We start from the raw sequence: 16677 nt of genomic DNA on the forward strand, positions 1-16677 counted from the left end.
TCTGGAGGTTACCAACAGATGTACCACTGTTTTGAGGTAATTGATCTCGAGAAACGGGCGCAGCTGGCGTATCAGCCAGAGCTGATAGAAAGCACCTCTGGCCACCACCTCAACCTGAGAAACCAGGGAGAGGTGTGGATCCAGAAGTACTCCCAGACTGCGAACCTGTTTCTTTTGGGGAAGTGTGACCCCATCTAGAACAGGCAGATCAAAATTGTCTCTAGAGTTCTGACCCTGCACAATAAGTACCTCCATCTTATCTGGATTCAGCTTCAGTTTATTCTCCCTCATCCAGCCCATTACCTCTTCCAGGCAGGCATTTAGGGAGGATATGCCAGCTCCTGAACAAGTTGACATGGAGAAGTAGATCTGGGTGTCATCAGCGTACTGATATCACCCAGCTCCAAATCCCCTTATGATCTCTCCCAGCGGTTTCATGTAGATGTTAAAGAGCATTGGAGAGAGTATGGAGCTTTGAGGGACACCATACTTAAGCTCAGATTTCAAAGAGCAACAATCTCCTATCGACACCATCTGAAATCTGTCCGAGAGGTAGGAGCGGAACCACTGTAAAACAGTGCCTCCCACCTCCAACACCCTCAGACATTCCAGAAGGATACTATGGTCAATAGTATTGAAAGCCGCCGAAAGATCTAAAAGGACCAACAGAGTCACACTTCCTCTGTCAATTGCCAATTGGAGATCATCCATCAGGCCAACCAAGGCAGTCTCCACCCCATAGCCCACCTGAAAACCAGTTTGAAATGGGTCTAGATAGTCAGTTTCCTCCAAGACCGCTTGGAGCTGAGAGGCTACCACCCTCTCAATTACCTTGCCCAACCGTGGGAGGTTGGAGGCAGGCCTATAAAATTGCTCAACTCTGAGGGATCTAATGCAGGCTTCTTTAGAAGAGGTCTACTTATTGCCTCCTTAAGACAAGGAGACATCCTGCCCTCCCTCAGAGAAGCATTTATGATTTCCACCAGGCTGCCTACAATAGCCTCCCTGCCAGATAGAACAAGCCATGTTGGACAAGGGTCAAGAGGACAAGTGGTAGGCCTCACCGCTCCAAGTAGCTTGTCCACATCCTCAGGAGTCACAAACTGAAATTGATCTAGTCGAATTGCATAAGAGGAGTTGTTGGACACCTCCAGTTCAGACATCAAATTAATTGTGGAGTCTCCGTCTAAGTCGGCCCAAATCCGAAAGATTTTGTCTGCGAAATACTCTTTAAACACATCGCAGCAGGTAACTGATGATTCCAAATTCTAGTTCAAGGGAGGAGGGGCAGATACTAGTCCACTCACAACCCTGAACAACTCCAGTGGACGTGAAATCGCAGAACGGGCAGAAAAGAACTGCTTCTTTGCTGCACATATTGCCTGAGCATAGATCTTTAAATGTGCTCTATGTTGTAATCTGTTGGATTTGAGTCGAGTCTTTCTCCACTTGTGCTGCAGTCACCTACCTTGCCGCTTCAGCCCCCGTAGATCTTCCGTATACCAAGGGGCCAATTTTGAAGTGAGTCAGAGGGGATGCTTGGGAGCAATCCTGTCTACTATCCTAGTGAGCAAGTTGTTCCAATTCTCAACCAGGGCATCAACAGGATTACCGGCAAAGCCATCATTGAATCCCTCCAAGACTTCTTGGAATCCTACTGGATCCAATAACCTCTTTGGGCGGACCATTCTAATAGGTCCCTCGCACCTGCAGAGGTGGGCAGTGGTTGTAAGTCCAACCTTAACCAGATGGTGGTCCGTCCATGACAATGGGGAAATCACAGGAGTCCCCACCCACAGAACACCACCCTGATCAGAGTAAAAGACCAAATCAAGTGTGTGACCTGCAATATGTGTTGATCCAGAGACAACTTGAGATAGGCCCATAGTTGTCATGGCTGCTATGAACTCCTGAGCTGCCCCGGACAAATTGGTCCCAAAATGAACATTGAAGTCCCCCAGTACTAAAAGTCTGGGAGACTCCAACACGAGTTCTGCGACCAAGTCCATGAGCTCAGTAAGGGATTCCATTGGGCAGTGGGGTGATCGGTATACCAACAGAAGTCCCAATCTATCCCTGGTCCCCAAACTTAAGTACACACATTCAGTATTGTCTGATACCCTAACAGGGACCCTGGTAAGGGAGATGTTATCCTTATAGACCACAGCCACTCCACCTCCCTGCCCACATCCCCTCACCTGCTCCTCTACAGAGTATCCTGGCGGGAGAAGCTGTGACCAGACCAAGCCTCCCCCAACCAAGTCTCGGTGATACATACCAGGTCGGCCCTTTCATCCAAAATCAAATCATGGATGAGTTCAGCCTTATTTTGGACCGACCTGGCATTGCAGAGGAGCATGGTAAGGCTATGTGGGTTGTTCGCAATGCTCCTCAAGGTCAAAGAGCTGGCAGGACAGCCGGAAGGAAAGACAGCTATTAAATTTCTGACTACCCTTCCCCTGGAACGGCCTACTGACCTACTAATGTTACTTCTTCTATTCCCCACCACTACCGGTATAGCTGCCCCACAGTCAACGAAGGCACTCCCTGTCTCCCCATCTCCAGTCAAACCCAGACACTTTACAAATTAACTTCAGCCAAGTCTCAGTAACAAGTGGGCAGACCAGCTGCACCGCCAGCTGTGCCGTTGGTGCTCCCTCCATCTTTATAGGCTCCCAAAAAACTCAATCACCTCTCTCACAGATGACTCCAAGCTGGGGCAGATGAAAATTAGTGCTCACAGATGGAAATAGTTGCCAGCACTCAGGAAGACAAAAAGGTGAAGCGCAGCTACACAGACCGGCCTCCAAGCTGTCCACGCCGAGCTGCAGGGGGGGAGGTGGGTGGCCAGGAGGCTATGAAATATCTCCAGACCAAGGTCAGGAGACAAGCTGACACCATCCAAGCCCCCATTATCTTCTCTGCCTCCCTTACACTCCCTGGGTGTCATTAGCGTACTGGTAATACACAGCAACAAATTCCCTGAGGATTTCTCCCAGCGGTTTCATGTAGATGTTAAAAAGCATTGGAGAAAGTATGGAGCCTTGAGGGACACCATACTTAAGCTCAGATTTTGAAGAACAACAGTCTCCAAGGGACACCATCTGGAATCTATCTCAGAGGTAGGAGCGGAACCACTGTAAAACAGTGCCTCCCACCCCCAACTCCCTCAGATGTTCCAGAAGGATATTATGATAGATAGTATCAAAAACCACAGAGAGATCCAAAAGGACCAACAAAGTCACACTTCCTCTGTCAATTCCCAATTGGAGATCATCCATCAGGCCGACCAAGGCAGTCTCCACCCCATAGCCTGCCCGCCTTCTCAATAACTCCTATTGAGAAGTCACCATTCACCAACTTCTATTGAGAAGTCACTCACCACTATTAAGCAACCATTGATCTCAAACAGCTTGCAATTTAATTGACTCTAGAGATGTGCAAACAGGTTCAACGTTCAACGTGTTTGACATTGAATTGGTTTGGTTTGCTGGTTTAGGGTTGAATTGAACCACCCCTGGCCCATTCGGGGGTGGGGGGGTCTCAAGGTTGTTTTTTAAAATAATAATTTTTTTTTAACTTACCCTCTCTGTGGGTGGTCTCTCAGGTGATGGGGGTGTGGGTCCATGGAGGTTTCCCCTTCCTGCACCAGCCTCCCTTCCATCCAAAACCACCCCATTCAGCTGTTCTTCAGACTGTTTGGGCCTTTTCCACCGTCACAGTGGTCATTTTGGAGTATGGCATGCCTGCACAATGGCCTCTGCATGGCCTGGCATGACCAAGGCCATGCAGAGGCCCATTGTGCATGCACGAGGCAGCCTCCAAAATGGCCACCGCACTGGGGCCCAAACAGGAGGCTGGCGGGGGGGGAGGGGAACCTCAGTGGACCCCTGGGCCACCTTGGAGAACACCCCCCACCCTCCAAAGGAGGTAAATTTAATTAAAAAAAATCTCATGAACCAGACCAAACAGAGCCAGGGTAGAGTTCAAGGGGGTGCCAGACCGAACTGGCCTGGTCCAATTCGGGACCAGTTCAGGCTCGAACCAAACTGGTCCAGCCAGTTCCATGCACACCCCTAATTGACTCTTAATAAAACGTCAAGATTCCTGTAACATAAATGATAGGTGTTCTATCACAAAGCAGCAAGATAACAATTTAATATATATTCAGAAATATGACAATATTTCCAAACATATGATACATGAAAAATTTCACAGGTTAACATAAGAACATAAGAACAACCCTACTGGATCAGGCCCAAGGCCTATCTAGTCCAGCATCCTGTTTCACACAGTGGCCCATCAGATGCCGCTGGAAGCCTACAGGCAGGAGTTGAGGACATGCCCTCCCTCCTGCTGTTACTCCCCTGCAACTGGTACTCAGAGGCATCCTGCCTTTGAGGCTGGAGGTGGCCTTTAGCCCTCCGACTATTAGCCATCGATAGACCTCTCCTCCATGAAGTTATCCAAACCTCTCTTAAAGCCATCCAGATTGTTGGCTGTCACCACATCTTGTGGAAGAGAATTCCACAAGTTGATTATGTGTTGTGTGAAAAAGTACTTCCGTTTGTTGGTCCTAGATTTCCTGGCAATCAATTTCATGGGATGACCCCTGGTTCTAGTATTATGTGAGACGGAGAAAAATTTCTCTCTATCGACATTCTCCACACGATGCATGATTTTATAGACCTCTATTATGTCTCCCCACAGTCATCTTTTTTCTAAACTAAATAGTTCCAGGTGTTGTAGCCTTGCCTCATAAGAAAGGTGTTCAAGGCCCCTGATCATCTTGGTTGCCTTCTTCTGCAACTTTTCCAGTTCTACAATGTCTTTTTTTAGATGTGGTGACCAGAACTGTACGCAGTACTCCTGATGTGGCTGCACCATCGTTTTGTATAAGGGCATTATGATATTAACTGTTTTATTTTCAGTCCCCTTCCTAATGATCCCTAGCATTGAATTAGCCTTTTTCACAGCTGCCGCACATTGAGTTGACCCTTTCGACGAGCTGTCCACCATGACCCCAAGATCCCTCTCCTGGTCAGTCACCTACAGCTCAGATCCCATCAGTGTATCCTTAAAGTTGGGGGTTTTCGTCCCAATGTGCATCACTTTACACTTGCTGACACTGAACCTCATTTGCCACTTTGTCGCCCACTCACCCAGTTTGGAGAGATCCTTTTGGAGCTCCTCACAATCCATTTTGGATTTCACTACCCGAAAGAGTTTGGTATCATCTGCAAAATTTGGCCACTTCGCTGCTTACCCCTACTTCTAGATCATTTATGTATAAATTAAAAAGCACCGGTCCCAGTACAGATCCCTGGGGGACCCCACTTCTTACTTCCCTCCAGTGTGAAAACTCTCCATTAATCCTCACCCTCTGTTTCCTGTCCTTCAACCAGTTAGCAATCCATACATGTACTTGTCCCCTTATCCCATTAGTACTAAGTTTTCTCAGGAGCCTTTGATGAGGAATTTTGTCGAAAGCTTTTTGGAAGTCCAGGTATACGATATCAACTGGATCACCTTGGTCCACACACTTGTTGACACTCTCAAAGAACTCCAAAACCTTTTTGAGGCAAGATTTCCCTTTGCAGATGCTATGTTGGTTCTCTCCCAGCAGGGCCTGTTCTTCTATGTGCTTTACAATTTTATCCTTGAGGATGCTTTCCATCAATTTGCCTGGAACGGATGTTAATCTTACCGGCCTGTAATTTCCTGGATCGCCCCTGGATCCCTTTTTGAAAATCGGTGTTACATTGGCTGTTTTCCAGTCCTCCAGTACAGAGCCTGATTGCAGGGATAAGTTATATATTTTAGCAAGGAGGTCAGCAATTTCACATTTGAGTTATTTGAGGACTCTTGGATGGGTGCCATCCGGCCCTGATGATTTGCTAGTTTTCAGTTTTTCCAGACAGTGTAGAACATCATCTCTTGTCACTGCTATCTGACTCAGTTCTTTAGCCTCCATCTCCAAAAAAACTGGTTCAGGAACAGGTATATGCTCAGTAGCCTCTGCCATGAAGACAGATGCAAAGAACTCATTTAACTTATCTGCAACCTCCATATCCTCCTTTCACTCCCTCATTGTCTAATGGTCCAACTGCCTCCCTGGCAGGTTTCCTGCTTCTGATGTATTTAAAGGAGTTTTTGTTATTCCCTTTGATGCTTTTAGCTAAATGTTCCTCAAACTCTCTTTTTACCTCCCTTATTGTCACCTTGCATTTCTTTTGCCATAGTTTGTGTTCCTTTCTGTTCTCTTCCTTTGTACAGGCCTTCCAATTTCGGAAGGAAGTCTTCTTCCCTTTTATGGCTTCCTTGACGGTACCCGTTAGCCATGCTGACATCCTCCTGGACTTAGTGGTACCTTTCCTCTTTTGGGGTATACAATCTAACTGGGCTTCTAGTACTGTGGTTTTGAGTAAACTCCATGCATTCTAGAGTGAAGTGACTCTCCCAATTTTCCCTTTCAGCTTTCTTTTCACCATACTCTTCATTTTTGAGAAGTTTCCTCTTCTGAAATTCAAAATGTCTGTATTAGACTTCTTTGGTGATTCTCTCCCCACATATATGCTGAATTTGACTGTACTATGGTCACTGTTCCCTAAAGGGTTGATGACACTGAAATCATGCACGAGGTCCTGGGTGTCACTCAGGATTAAGTCCAAGGTCACCTTAACTCTGGTTGGTTCCAAGACCAACTGTTCTAGGGCACAGTCATTCAGTGTATCTAGAAATTTGACCTCTTCGTCATTACCTGACTGTGAATTGACCCAGTTTATGTGTGGGTAATTGATGTCACCCACTATTACTGCCCTGCCTCTTCTTGACACCCCCCTGATTTCCTCCTGCAACTCCCAGTCACTGTCAGTGTTTTGATCCGGAGGGCAATAGTATGTCCCCAGTCGCACATTTCCTTTCAGGCCTTGTATTGTCACCCACAGGGTTTCTGTGGAGGACTCCAGTCCACCTAGGTTTTTTACCTTGTTAGATTCTCTCCCTTCTTTAACATACAGTGCTACTCCACCTCCAAGTCGCCCCTCCCTGTCCTTTCTATAGAGTTTATATCTAGGGATAGCAGTGTCCCACTGGTTCTCACTGTTCCACCATGTTTCTGTTATGCCCACTGTATATATTTCTGCATTAGCAACCAAGCACTCCAGCTCACCCATCTTGGCTTGGAGGCTTCTGGCATTGGCATATAAGCACCTCTATGCTGAATCTCTTACCTGGTGTATGAACTCTTTGAGCAGCTGGCACAGCCTTCTGTCTGAGAACCTTTAGGTTCTCAACTAAATGTTAACATCTGCCATCTTTTTAAAAATTTACATTTAGATTTTGGAAATACAGGTTTAATAAATTCATTTTGATTGCACTGAAAAGCTTCTGGATCAGTAAGAGGCTAAGACTAAGGATGCAATCTTAAACCACTAAAATTGGTGGAAGATTTGCCAATGATATTTGCACTGATGTTGATATGAATATGGATTGCACTCTTACTATCTAATCAGTCTTTTCATTGATTGTTCCAATTCATTTGTCTTCCTCTGAAATCAAATGGAAATATAGACATCCACCTATATCAGGGATGGGGAACCTTGGCACTCCAGCTGTTGTTGAACTATAACTCCCATCATCCCCAGCCACAATTATTGCAGCTGGGGATGGTGGGAGTTGTAGTTCAAAAACAGCTGGAGTGCCAAGGTTCCCCATCCCTGACCTATATGAACTTGCCCATACACTTCAGACTTTAGAGAAGGCCTTGATACATCTCCCACCACTATTTGAGGCCTACTCAGTAGAAGCACCCTGGTTATGGAATGCTTCCCCTAAGAAATTCAGCTCAGTGCTTCTTTTGAGGCACCATTAAAAACCTTGGTATGTAGAAGCTCCTTTCAATAATGTGCCTAGAATTTTGTGTCTTTTGCTGTGGTGGCTGTTTGCTGTTTACTTACTGCTCCTTTGCTTTTTTGTATGTTTCTTGTTTTATTATTACTTGCTGTCTTTTGACTTGTCTTTCTTCCTTTCCTTTCCTTTCCTTTTTAAAAAAAACTAGTATTCATTCTTATTGAAGTTGTTAGCTGCCTCGGGGAGTCTATAATGGAACTGGAAGTTGGGATGAAAATATTTTAATAATTACATATAAATAAATGAACATCAGAACATCAAGCCTGTAATCATGTTAACCAGTGTGCTACAGGGATAGAGACTTGGTCTTGGGCACAAGTTCAAAACTTGGGTTCTATGCAGGGCATTGTGCAAGTCACCATCTTTAATCTCAGTTTCCAACTTCTAAAATTGGAATAATCTTAACCTTCACTAACTCACAGAGTTAATGTGAGAACAAGATTATAAAACACATTGGACCAGGTCTCACAGTCAGTGAGAACCGGTTTGTGGCGGTGAGCGGGGAGAGCGGGTCAAGCCCGCTCTCCCCACACACAAGTGCGGAGGGAGCCCTGGGTGGCCGGATCGGCCACCCACATGATTTCCGGCTCCGTGATGGGGCTGGGGAGCTTGCGGGCCGCGTGGCCCCCGGAAGCCCCAGTATGCCCTGCGCGAGCGCCCAGGGCATACTGGGGAGACCCCCAGAGCCAGGAGGTGGTTTTTCGCCTCCCCTCCGGGGGTCTACTTCCAAGTAGCCACGGCACGGATCCGCACCTCGGCTACTCACGACCAGATAGCCCAGGTTTGCAGAGCACTCGCTCTGCAAACCTTGGCTAAGAGGAGGGATACGTGATTGGGTTACCCGCTCGAGAATCACCGGGCTCGCAGCCGAGCCCGGTGGTTCTCACAATCGGGGAAAATTGGGCTAGGCTTTCCTAGCCCGATTTTTCCTGATTGTGAGAATAGCTCCATTGTATAGCAAAAAGTGGTATAGAAAGGAGAAACTGCAAGAGCTAGCAGTCTGATGAAGGGGAAAAACATCTGGTCCACCAGCATCTGTGTAAGAAAAGGAAAAAAAAAAACAGCCTTGGAAAGATTTCCATTATTTCTCAGAAACAATCTCTCCAGTTCAGTTTTACATGACTAAGTTCAGTGGAGCAACAGCCCTGGAACCAGTAGAAAGAAAAAGAATGTATTTTTGACATTGCTAATAGTAAGTTGAAGTTCATGAATTTCAGCTGAGCCAAAAACATGGTAAAGAACTGTGAGCCATGTTTAGCAGATGCATGCGGAGAAGGTATCACTTTCCAAAGGAAACAATTTGGGCTTGGCTTCTTTAGGAATGCTTGTCTGGAAGCTCAGTAAAAGACAAGGCAATGTTTTTACCTTGATGCAATCACAGATGGTTACTATCATTCCGTCCCCCCCCGCCCTACATTCCGTCCCCCCCCGCCCTGTTTGTGGGTAATAGGTTTAGAAAGCCATTATAGCAGTTCATCGCTTGAAATTGGTTTCCTCCCTTACACTTGCCATTTCTTTCTGTAAATGACAGTCTCCATGCATATCTAAGAGTTCTGTTGTACCTTAAAGACACTGACCAACATCCAGACTAATGATGCACTGATGCAGTGAACATGCCTGAGTGAGGAGCAATGTCCATCAGTCTCTCCATTTCCTTCTGAAACTCACTGCACCTCCTGAAAATATGTCCCTGAGGGCTGTGCAGCCAGTACTTCATTAGTCTGTATATTGGCCATTGTTTTTAAAGTGTACAAGGTTCTTTGCTGATTTTGCTTCAACAGACTAAGACAGTGACCCCTTTGGAATTTTACATTCATGCCTGGGATACAGCTGCACAGTGCTGGCTTTCAATCCTTAGTGAGATGGACTTATGGCCGCTGGTTATTTACATCCTTGGAAAATACATTAATTGACTCATAACCTCATTAAACTGGCCCTGAGAGAGTACACTTGCCTTGCCATTTAAATGGCTTCTAGCAAATATATAAGCACATATTCTAAGGCTGAAATCCTGTTTCACATTTTCTTGGGAGTAAGCCCCACCGAACAAAGTGGGACTTACTCCTGAATAAGCCTGAATAATGCACATAACTCTTTTTTTAAAAGTAGTTCTAGTCTCTCTCTCTCTTCTCATTTCCCAGTCCCCACTTTCCTCCCTTCTGCATATGTTAACTGAACAGACCTACATAGCTATGGATTGAATATTTCTCCACAAACATTTATGTAGCTTTTAAACGCTTGTTTGAATTATGATCTTTTCATTTTAAAAATAAATTTCTACCCTCCTGGTTGTGGCAAGTTGGCTTAATATATATTGCAGTGTATATTCTTGCTGCTAATGCAGCTGAAGCCACCACTCCTTCTACTCACAAACAAAATGAGCAGAAGGCCCAGAAATTGATCTGAAGACACACAATTATGGTTCAACTGCTGAAGCTAATGTGATCTGGCTTCTAGCAATGCCTGAATAGAAGGCCACCTGAGAACCTTATGAAAGCCACTCTCAGCTCCTTAGAGAAATTTTGAACATAATAAATAAATACAACTGACTAACATTTTCCCCAATGTTAGGCAGCATAGGTCATAGAAGGCTGCTAATTTGGAGGGCAAAATACCTAATAAATCCAGCCTTGGTGAAAAGAAAAGTATAAACACAAAATGTAGTGGGGAAAGAAGGCTGAGGAGAAGGGAGAAGAATGCATAGTGGGGTATCAGATTAATCTGGGATCAGGCCAGTTGCCAGACACTACATTAATGCACCCAGCTCAAATATTTCTCTTTTGTTCTTTACTTGGCTGGTTAAAGGAGGCTATGAATCAGCAATCACTATCCACTCCATCCAAAGCCTGCTATCAAAACTGCTTCTGTTCTTCTTGCCTTAGAGGTGTCTCTTTCACTCACAGGTCACATACTCACCTGAGCATGAAATTGCATTGCACCTTCATGCAGCAACTTTTATCAGATGGGCTACTGGCCAGTTCCAAAAATGTTAGTTTCCCTCAAACAATGAGAAGATAAATTAAGCAATGGTGGGTGAGGACTATCTGTTTCATTCTAGCCATTCATCATTCTCATGGCCAGTAGAAAATAAAAATACTCTTAAGATGCATTGCAATGATTCTGAAAGGAGTTTTTAATTTGTGTGTAACAGTTGTGTACACTAACCAATAAGTGACAAGGTGGAAAATAAGTGTACAAATAACATTTTATTTCTGTTTAGCTCTCATTTTGTTTATTGTTTTGATTCATTTTGTTTCCTACTTGCTTTATTTTGATTTATTTTATCATCAGTTTTCATTTTCTCCATTGATTTCAGTGGGAGACCTAGCCAGTAATCTTCTGTCTGTAACTTAATTGTTTTCTATCCAAGTGGCATGAAATGTTCAGGTATTCTATTATTCCCTCAAGGCATTAGATCTGCCATACTGCAGACAGATTGGAAAAAGAGTTCCTGTTATAGAGGCAGTTTTAAAAGTTGCACATAGAATAAAATTCCTATTAGGGATGTACAAATTGATTCAAATTCAAATTTATTCAACTCTAATCTGGGTGATTCAAGTGATTTAAATTCAAATTGAAACCCCTTAAAAGGGCAATTTGATTCAAATTCAAAATGAATGTTTGAAATTTGATTCAATTCTATTCAAGAGCCATTTGGCACTTTTAAAAAAACCCATTCAGGCTGGTGATTGGTTAAAAAAGGCACCAAAGCAGGGTTAAATTGAATTCAGTTAAAATTTGAATTGAATTTTTGTGCTGAATTCAAATCAGATTTGAATTCAAAATGAATTTTTGGAATTCAATTTGAATTTGAAATGAAATGAAAAATTCATTTTGCGCACATCACTAATCCCTTCTCCTCAGCCTAACTTCATTATTTTATGCTCTATTATTATGACATTTTAAGGCATTCTGCAATTATCCCAAAGCATTAGACCCACCAAGTTTCAGACCACTTAGAAATAATTAGACACTTTATAGGCAATTTAGAAAGGATCACAGAGTTTTATATTCCCATTGCATTCAGTGGGAGACCAGCTACTTTAATTCTAACTTAAGTTGTTTCCATCCCTATTGGCATGAATTTCTCAGGAATTCTACAACCCCATTGTAGAGCCAACCTGCCAAATTTCAGGCAGATAAACAAAAGGCACAGTTTTATAGGCAATTAAAAAGTTGTGTCTGTTTCATTGCTGTCCTGCCCCATCCTGTAGACAAGAGCTCATAAGGGCTGAAGATGGTGAGAGCAAGGCAAGGCAAGATAAAGCAAGGCAGGCAATATTGCAGCACCACGGACAGCTCCATTGCACAAGTTTCCCACAGCAATTAGAGGTACAAGGAGCTCTTCAATAGCTCTGAGCTTAGGCCACACTTCCTGGTCTCCACATCCATGCCTGGAAAGTGGAAGCCTTAAGGGCACAGCTGTCTGCTACTCTTCCTCTTTGCCTAGCCTGTTTCCAGTGCTGATATGTAGATTTCACAATGATATGGGAGGGCCTGACTCCTCAGGGGTTTGGGTTCTGCCACTTTGGGGGAGGGGCTTCAAGGGTGCTGCATTAGTGGGGTTCAGCTCAGTTGTTCTCTCAGGCCTTGGCCCAGGGTCAAGGCCCAGGATTAAGTCCAGTGCTGGTTCTGCCTCCTCAGGATCAGATTCAGAATCATTAGCCAGGTTTGGGTCATGACAATGGCTCTCTCTCTCTCCTTCCCCCTCTGCAACCTTTCTGTGACCTGCACACATTGCACAGGATGTTTTAAAGCTTTTGAAGATGTTTATACACATGTATGGAACCAAAAGAAATATGAAAATGAATGTGGTTTTTTAACCATTCATTTTTCATTCCCATTTTTTCCTATGGAAAAATGAATGAAAAGAATGGAGCTCATCTGTTTTTGTTTCCATTTTAGAAAAACAGAATGCATATGTATAGTAGAAAACTTAATTGCCTGGGTTGTACTAAACCAAACACTTGAGAAACCATATTAATCACATTAAAGGACTAGGTTCTTTGTATGATTTAATCCAATAGCACTCTCAGTGTAACAACAGTAAGTAGGAGGAACACACATACATACACACTGCACTTTTACAGCATAAAATATTCTTGCATCAGAAAAGTCAATCACACAATGGGACTCTTTAGAAAAGTGTTCCATGGACATCCCTTTTTAAGATATATCCGAAACTCACCACATAGTAGGGGGAAACGACTGGATCTGTAGCACATTCCTCAGTCCTTGCATTCAGACAGAAGAAGGAAAATAAAAATAGAAGGATGGGCAGAACTCAAAGTGAGTATGTGAATAATAATTTATCTGAACAGTTAGGGCAAAATTGATGAGATGTTGCATCATAAGTGACCCTGTATTTTTCCCCCTTTAGCTCACTGCTAAGCAAATATCAGCTGGTGTAGGAATTATTTAGATCAGGAAAAGGACACAGGAAAGGGGTTAAACAACCTCTCCCTGCCTGCTATTCTTCTGCTCAGACACAGCCTGCTTTTCATTAACCACCCCCCGGGAGCGGGAGGGGGGAGTGGAAGAAAGTGTCCCAGAACTTGGATTAATGTATAGTTTCAGCCTTTGCCAAGGTGTCCCTGAGCCCCTGAGGAAGAGGGGGCCCTGCCAACTGAGCAACAGCTTGCTCTTTGCTCCTCCCCTTCTGCAGGGTAGATGTGGGGGGGGGGGGCGGCAGAGGCCTATTCACTTTTTGTCCCAGGGCCCACTGCCTGCATCTCTCCCCTTAATACATCCTGTAGTAGGACCTTGCCAGCCATGTGGTCTTCACTCTGGCCACCACTCGGCTCATTTTGCTCATGATCCGAGAGCTCCCCCTAACTTTGAGGGACCACAACTTTGAACACATCCTATTCCAGGCCAAAAACAAAGAAAACAAACAAACAAAAAACCTACCCCAGGCCAGTATCCCTTTTCTGTTCTCTGTGTTATTCCTCTTCCCTTCTACCCCACTTACCCTCACTGCTTTTGAATACTTGTCTCTCCTATTTACTGCTGCTGTAGACAGATTTGAACCAGTGACAATAAAGCTTCTTATCTTTTTTGGACCCCATACTGGTTAGGGATGTTCCAAGATGCAAGTTTTGGGTGCCAGACAGATCAAAGTGCCCATTGCATGTGGCTATTATTAATATAAAAATAACTTATGAATTTTGAAGCGTTCATCTATAATGACTCATTAACCACTGTATATATTTTTCATAAACACAAACACAAACTTATGTAATAAAGCTTACAAACAGCTCAGTAAAAAAAAATATCCAAGCCTGCCCCAAGGATGACAGTAAGGACAGTGCCTTCACCGTTCATCTCTGGCTGCCATGGCTCAATTTATACTAGCTCTCAGTCTAAAAGGAGCCAGTGTGGTGTAGTTGTTAGAGTGCTGGATTAGGACCAGGGAGACCCGAGTTCAAATCCCCATTCAGCCATGATACTTGCTGGGTGACTCTGGGCCAGTCACTTCTCTCTCAGCCTAACCTACTTCACAGGGTTGTTGTGAAGAGAAACTTAAGTATGTAGTACACCGCTCTGGGCTCCTTGGAAGAAGAGCGGGATATAAAATGTGAATAAAAATAATAATAACAACAACCCCAAAGTCCCCCAACTCCAACAGGAAAAGGTGTTTTTACTCTCATTGCAGTGTGTTGTATGATCATTAGGGCTGCTCCAGAAGAGGCCAGTGTTGCTGCCTTGCTCCCTGCAGAGAATGCACAACCCTCGGGGTGGGGGTGCGCAGTGGGCTACAGAGGAGTGGTAAAAATACCCCTTTCCCATTGTGCAATGACACAGTGATCATCTGGATGTCAGCTGCTGTTGCATCAGCCCGGTGCTAGTCTGAATGTCAGCCACTGAGTCCTTTCTCACAATCTGTGAGGGCCCCCGCAGATTATCCTCTTGTTGCTGGGTAACTGGATTGGCCACCCAAACCATTGCCGGCTTCTGCCGTAGCTCAGAGGGTCGGGGTGCTGGGACACGTCACCCCGCCCCCTGTAACTCCCATAATCCACCACACAAGTGGTCGTGGTTATGGAGATCCCCCCTCCCCGAAGCCAGCCAGGAGCCCCACAGTCTGCAGCCCCAGCTGGAGCTGGCAAACGATCCGAAAAATGGGGTTAGGAGAGCACTTAGGATGCTCCAGAGGTGGATTTGTCACTGAGGCACCGCCAGGATTGGGCACAATCCTGGCGGTACACTGGTGTAAGCAAAACTGAGCTGGGCTTCCTTAGCCCAGTTTTGTCTGCACATGTGAATAGTTTCACTGTATTTGCGAGAGGTTATTCTTTAAAAAGATTTAGAGAGGTCTTGCTCCTAGCAGGGGATTATGTAGCCCTTGGTTATTTAACGTCATTCTTTCTAATACATTATTAATGTTTGGTGTTTAAAGCATCTGTCATTCTCTTTGCAAATCTTATTTCTCCCACTGGCATTTGCAAAGGGGAGGTAAATCTCTTAGCCGCTGCAACTGGATCAGCTATAATACTGATATCCAAATCACAGCAATAACTGGATTAAACTCTCATTTCCTCATATTGTTTGTGAGTTTCTTTGGATTTTATGAGCCCTACAAGTGATAGAAGTGGATAACAGAACCATGAAAAGCTCCGTGTCTTTCAAACTGTTCTTTGGGCAATCTTTATCAACTTTTATCTGTGATTAGTAACAATGGAATGTGATGAAACATAATGGTCGAGTTGTACATTCAGACTACCCGGAACTCTGTGTTACCACAGGAGTATCACAGCTTGGTGCTCCTGGGCGCTTCTATGGCCTGTAGACTAAGAAACTCTAGGCAACTACATAGACTTGTGGTAGGTCTAACACAATAGCATAGCTTTTCTGCTTGCATGCATGCTTTCTACACCCCTGATACTTCCATGGCAACACCTTTGCATAATCATTTAGGCTCATAAAAATATGCGTAAAGCACGAACTATAAATAAATAGCCTAATCAAACTAAAAAAATAGCCTAATAAAAATAAATTCAAGAACAGTAGCCATCATTGGAAACACGCAGCGGCTGTTCTCATGACCAGCCTAACTCTGCCTGGGCTGCCCAAGGCAGGGTTATGCTGGTCATGAGAAGCAGTGGGATTCTCACGGATCCTCCCACTCCCTGCCTGCCTAACCCCCTTAACGAACCCAGCTTTTACCCAAGGTCAAGGGTGCTTTCTCCCACCTTAACCTGGCTACCGGGTATTGTGTGACTTCTCAGGCGGCATGCAGCCCAAGGAGTAACAGAGACATGCACATAGAGCGCCCATCTGAGGGGGGGAATCACCAATGCAACATGTGTGCCATGCATTGAATTGAGGGATGCCTGGAGGCTGGAAGAACATGTTCCAGCCCCGGATGCCCCTGCCCTGCTCCATACTTTGCGGAGCTGCACAATCATGTGAATTGCCCCACAGAGTGCTATAGCACCTTACAAAAGGCATCCCTAACAAAGGGTTTGCTTTTGTTCAAGAATGTAAGAAAGGCAGTATATAAATATTCATTGTATTCATATTTGTATAGGACGTTCATCTGGCAAGGCACTTGCTGAAAAGCCTGGAGAGACTGAGCATGTTTAGCTTGCCTTAAGCAGAAGACAAGGAGAAACCAGTATCTAAACTGTTATCTGAAATAGTCTGCTAAGCACTTACAAGCTAAAATGTTGAGAAGAAACTGTTGTTTCTTGTGAAATCAGGCACAGGCATTTCCAAACCAATTTTTGAAAAGACATTTTTGAAAAGGCTCAGCAATACTTATCT

General features: G+C 44.5%; 1 protein-coding gene across 2 annotated transcripts in view; it reads left to right on the plus strand.

Annotated features, from left to right (window-relative positions):
- Positions 1-16677, plus strand: part of SMOC2 (SPARC related modular calcium binding 2) — a 204323-nt gene that overhangs the window by 136238 nt on the left and 51408 nt on the right. The gene's annotated exons all lie outside the window — the stretch shown is intronic.

Source organism: Hemicordylus capensis, chromosome 1, assembly GCF_027244095.1.
Source record: "Hemicordylus capensis ecotype Gifberg chromosome 1, rHemCap1.1.pri, whole genome shotgun sequence".
Classification (NCBI taxonomy): Eukaryota; Metazoa; Chordata; class Lepidosauria; order Squamata; family Cordylidae; genus Hemicordylus; species Hemicordylus capensis.